Genomic DNA, 6,000 nt, shown 5'->3' with positions numbered 1-6,000 from the left:
TATCTGTGGCTGTTAGCTGATGACACAGTTGTGTGCAGGGAACTGTTGTCTTTGAATGACAGTAGGAGGCTGCAGGGTGGAGACAGATTATAATCGGTGTGATGAATGCCAGTTTGGTTTAAATGTTGAAAAAATGGAAGTTAATAAAGATGAGTAGGGAAAACCATCCTGTAATGTTCGAACACAACATTAGCGAAGTGCTGCTTCACACAGCCACGTCGATGAAATATCTAGGTGTACCGCAATGTTGTAAAGTGATTTGAAATGGAATGAGTACGTAATGTCAGTTTTGATGTGACCCACCATGAATTCTTCTCCTGCGCGTACCCTTTCCTCTCACAGTAGCTCTCGCAACCTACGTCCTCAGTTCTTCGCTGGATGTACTCCAGTCTGTCTTCCTCTAGAGTTTTTACTCTCTACAGTTCGCTCTAGTACCATGGACGTTATTCTCCGATGTCTTAACGGATGTCCTATCACCCTGTCCCTTCTTCTTTTGAATGTTTTCCATATACTCCTTCCCTCACAGATTCTGCGGAGAACCTCCTCATTCCTTACCTTATCAGTCCAACCAATTTTCGATGTTCTGTAGCACCACATCTCAAACGCTATGATTGTCTTCTGTTCCGATTTTCCCACAGTCCATGTTTCATTACCATACAATGCTGTTCTCCAGACGTACATTCTGAGAAATTTTTTCCTCTAATTAAGGCCTATATTTGATAGTAATAGACTTTCTTAGTCAGGAATGCCCTTTTTGCCAGTGATAGTCTGCTCTTGATGTCTTCCTTGGTCCATTCGTCATGGGTTATTTTGCTGCCTAGGTAGCGCTCTCCGTCTTCAGGCCACAAGTGGCCCATCGGGACCATCCGACCGCCGGATCGTCCTCAGCTGAGGGTGCGGATAGGTGGGGCGTGTGATCAGCACACCGCCCTGCGCTACCTAGGTAGGAGAATTCCTTATATTCGTCTACTTCGTCATCCCCAATTCTGATGTTACTTCCTCGTTGTTCTTATTTCTGCTGCTTCTCATTGCTTTTATTTTTCTTAGATTTAGTCTCAGTTCACATTCTGTACTCATTACACAGTTCATTCCATTCACAAGATCGTGAAATTCTTCACTTTCACCGAGGATTTCAGTGTCGTCAGCGAATCTTTTTAATCCGAGCACTTCGTTCTTGGTCTTCCATTCTTATTGTTCCCCGTTGATTCTTGTACGTATTGTATATTACCTGTCTTTCCCTACTGCTTACTCCAATTTTCCTCAGGATTTCGAACATCTTGCACCAATTTAAATTGTCGAACACTTTTTCCAGGTCGACAAACCATATGAACGTGTATTAATTTTTCTTCAGTGTTGCTTCCATTATCAACCGCAACATCCGTTTCTCTGGTAACTTTACCTTAACTTCAGCTTAAGGGGAAAATTCTAAAAAAGTGTCGCTTATCTATAAGGCAGACCACATACAAAACACCTGTGCTGCTCATTCTTGAGTACTGCTCGAGTGTTTAGGATCCCCACCACGTCGAATTAAATGAAGACACCGAAGCAATTCAGAACCCAGCTGCTATATTTGTTCCCAGTAGTTTCGATCAGCATGCGATTATTACTGGATTTCTCCGTGAACTCAAATGGAAATCACTGGAGAAAAGACGACGTTCTTTTAGAAAAACGCTATTTAGAAAGTTTACAGAAACGACAATTAACCAGCCGATCTGTCTCGCACGTCTGCCGGCGATGCATAACTGTAAGCTGCGGACCAAGCCCCTAACGATCCAACATCCAACTACGGGACGGCAGATATTTCATTTGCCTCTGGCCACCCGTACCTGGGAGGCATCCTCTGTCCACCACCTGGGGACGCGCCGTCTACGAGTTACATGCTACTCTGAGTGGATACAGATCTTTGTAAATGTTCCAAAATTCCATTTTCTTTAAATTTTGTGTCTGGAAACTTAATCTTATTGTCATTTCGTCGGTACCTTATACCAAAATACTCAGAATGTATCCCTGAAAAACCTCCGAATTTCTTTCGGTGGGTTTAGTTTTCACCATGTATATCTTTGTGATCTGTTATTGCGTCTATTGCAGCCTCTTACTCTGATGATAACGATATCTTTTCTGACTGAGCTGCAACGAGTTTTTTCACTTCTTTAAGAGCCTTTTGATAAATATTAATAAAAATGGCTTGTTTTTCAAGCCTCGTGTCAGAAAACATGGCATAGCAAGTAAATGTGTGTGTTCGCTGCACTAAAAATTTTGTCAAATTTCTTCAGGAGAGCAGGTTTGGAGCTTGTATCGAAGCTTAGTTTTGGAGTCTTTGCACATATTGAGTGGAAGGGACAATTCAGTCGTGAAATTGCCATCCTAGCTGTCAGTTCTCTTGGCAAACGCTCTAAATATAGGTCTTCCTCTTCATTAGCTTTTTCCAGCTCCATGGTAGCAATCAGCGTGGACTAAGACTTAGGCCCAGAAAGAAGATTGCAGCAACAATATTTACGAAACCAAAACTCGTTCCATCATCTACAATGTGGAGTTCCAGTGCGTTTTCACATCTGTTACCATTCTCAAATTTTCTCGTTCAAAAATTACTCTGAGGCTTTTTTTCCTTTTGTTTCAAATGATCCCTAGTATTTTCTGGGTGTTTTTTGAATTTAAAAATGTATCTAACTTTTAGTCTGTAAAACTGTTAAATATTACATTAGAAATACTTAACGATTCTCCATTTTGGTAACTTCATAAGATGTAAGAAAAATCAAATACCAGGTAAAATATATAGATAACACACACATCAAATTAAGTTTTGCATCACCTCGGTTCCGAGAGTTCCGGAAACTGTACAGAAAATTGGAATAGAGATCAACATAAACATCATTTCCGCCCTTTTTATTGTTCATGAAAACCACACATTGCATGTTGTACCACCACACAGCAAGACCTTCAAAGGTGGTGATCCACATTGCTGTACACACCGGTACCTCTAATACCCAGTAGGATGTCCTCTTGCATTGATGCGTGCCCTATTCGTCGTGGCATAAGTTCATCAAGGCAGTGTTGGTCCGGATTGTCCCACTCCTCAACTGCGATTCGGCGTAGATGCCTCACAGCGGTTGGTGGGTCACATCGTCCACAAACATCCCTTTTCAATTTATACCAGGCATGTTCTATAGGGTTCATGTCTGGGGAACATGCTGACCACTCTAATCGAGCGATGTCGTTATCCTGAAGGAAGTCATTCGCAAGATGTGCACGATGGGGGCGCGAATTGTCTTCCATGAAGATGAATGCCTCGCCAATATGTTGCCGATGTGGTTGCACTATCAGTCGGAGGATGGAATTCACGTATCGTACAGCCATTACGGCGCGTTCCATGACCATCAGCGGCGTACATCGGCCCCACATAATGCCACTCCGAAACAGCAGGGAACCTCCACCTTGCTGCACTCGCTGGACAGTGTGTCTAAGGCGTTCAGCCTGACCGGGTTGCCTCCAAACACGTCTCCGGCGATTGTCTGGTTGAAGGCATATGCGACACTCATCGGTGAAGAGAACGTGATGCCAATCCTGAGCGGTCCATTCGGCATTTTGTTGGGCCCATCTGTACCGCGCTGCATGGGGTCGTGGTTGCAAAGATGGACCTCGCCATGGACGTCGGGAGTGAAGTTGCGAATCATGCAGCCTATTGCGCACAGTTTGAGTCGTAGCACGACGTCCTGTGACTGCATGAAAAGCACTATTCAACATGGTGCCGTTGCTGTCAGGGTTCCTCCGAGCCATAATACGTAGGTAGCGGTCATTTACTGCAATAGCCCTTGAGCGGCCTGAGCGTGGCATGTCATCGAAAGTTCCTTTTCTCTCTGTATCTACTCCATATCAGAACAAGATCGCTTTGGTTCACTCTGAGACGCCTGGACACTTCCCTTGTTGAGAGCCCTTCCTGGCAGAAAGTAACACTGAGGACGCGATCCAACCGCATTATTGACCGTCTAGGCATGTTTGAATTACAAACACGAGCCGTGTACCTCCTTCCTGGTGGAATGATTGTAACTGATCGGTTGTCGGATCCCCTCCGTCTAATAGGCGCTGCTCATGCATGGTTGTTTACATCTTTGGGCGGGTTTAGTGACATCAATGAACAAAATGGTTCAAATGGCTCTGAGCACTATGGGACTTAACATCCGAGGTCATCAGTCCCCTAGACTTAGAACTACTTAAACCTAATTAACCTAAGGTCATCACACACATCCATGCCCGAGGCAGGATTCGAACCTGCGGCCGTAAGTGGTCGCTCGGTTCCAGACTGAAGCGCCTAGAACCGCTCGGCCACACCGGCCGGCATCAAAGGGAATGCGTCTGTGATACAATATCCACAGTCAACGTCTATCTTCAGGAGTTCTGGGAACTGGGGCGATGCAAAACTTTTGTTGATGTGTGTATAATTATGAAAGCCTGATATATTGGGTAACTTTACAGATACATTTGTAATTCCAATGGTATAACATTGATGTATTAATGTCAATATTATCACAACAAAATATTGACATTTCTGAAACATCGATATATACTATCTGATCAGAAGTATGCAGACACCTACCAGTGGACATTAATATAGAGTGGGTCCACCATTCGCTTTTAACTCTACCTGGGGACACTTTCAGCGTTGGGTCTGAGTGTTTATGAAGATATGACAGCTCATTCTTCCTCAAGAGCCGAAAAGAGAGAAGGTAGTTATATTTAACGCTGGAATGTGGAACGAGGTCTATGTTCTAACTGACACTAAATGCGTTCCACTGAGTTCAGGTAAGCAACCAGCCCATTTCAGGAATGTTACTGTTCACAAACAATTGCCTCACAGGTGCTGCTATGACATGGTGCATTGTCATAACGATACAGTCATCATCTCTGAACATTCCTCTACCATATACGGTACGCAGTACTGTAAAATATGTTCCGCATTTAGCATTTGCTTAAGCGCAATAAGGGGACCAAAACCTAACAACGAAAAACGTCCCCATACCGTAATACCGCCTTCTCCGCACTTCACTGATGGCATTATCCATGATGGCAGGTAACGTTCTCCAGCTAGTCGTCTAGCCTGTAGCCTGCCTTAAGATTGCCACAGGGTGCAGCGTGATTCGTCACTCCAAATCACCAGTCATCCACTGTCCTGTGGCGTTGGCCATTCTTTGCACCACATTAAGCGTCGCTTAACATTGGCCACAGAAAGGTGTGGCTTGGGAGAAAGTGCTCGATCATTATTTTCAATGCCCTACGCACAGTCATTGTGGTGGCTGAACTGTTGGCAGCGTTTTGGAAGTCTCAAGTGATTTCTTCGCCTGATTTCATGCGATGATTTTACAACCACTCTCCGCAATGGTCCCTGTCTGTCAGTAAGTGTGGTTTGGCTTGTCTCGGTTTAGCTGTGGCTGTTACTTCGCTTTTCCGCTTCACAGTCACATCATCAAAGTCGACTTGGGCAGCTTCAGAAGGACTGAAGTGTCTCTGATGGTCCACGTGACACCCAAGACTAGCCCACATTTGAAGTCGCTCAGCTCTCCTGACAGACCCATTCCGCTGCGTCTCTCCTGGCTACGGAATACTCCGCGCTTCCTTTTATACTACCGGTTCGCCTCTCGTGACATCTAGTGGTCAAGTCTCTGTACGTCCATAATTTCAGGAATGGTTGCAGGACTCGGCTGTTCAGTACTGAATGTCAAATCACACACCTTTCAGCCGTTTAATTTCCAAACTGTTATTTTATTGGGCTACCAGCTTCGGCAATTTATCACGCCATCTTCAGCCCTGACCGACGTTTAGGTTCAGGTCACAATAGAATCCAGTATTCAAAGACTGGTATCTGCAGATTTCTGCTTGACACAGCGATCACTTCAACATGTGTGATCGCTGTATCGAGCAGAAATCTACAGATACCAGTCTTTGAATGCTAACCCCGATTTTGACCGGAAACGAGGTTGGAATCGTCCTACGTCGGTTAGGGGGCCT

This window comes from Schistocerca serialis, chromosome 1 (assembly GCF_023864345.2).
Source record: "Schistocerca serialis cubense isolate TAMUIC-IGC-003099 chromosome 1, iqSchSeri2.2, whole genome shotgun sequence".
Classification (NCBI taxonomy): Eukaryota; Metazoa; Arthropoda; class Insecta; order Orthoptera; family Acrididae; genus Schistocerca; species Schistocerca serialis.
The sequence above is the reverse complement of the archived record's forward strand: the minus strand, read 5'-3'. Positions refer to the sequence as shown.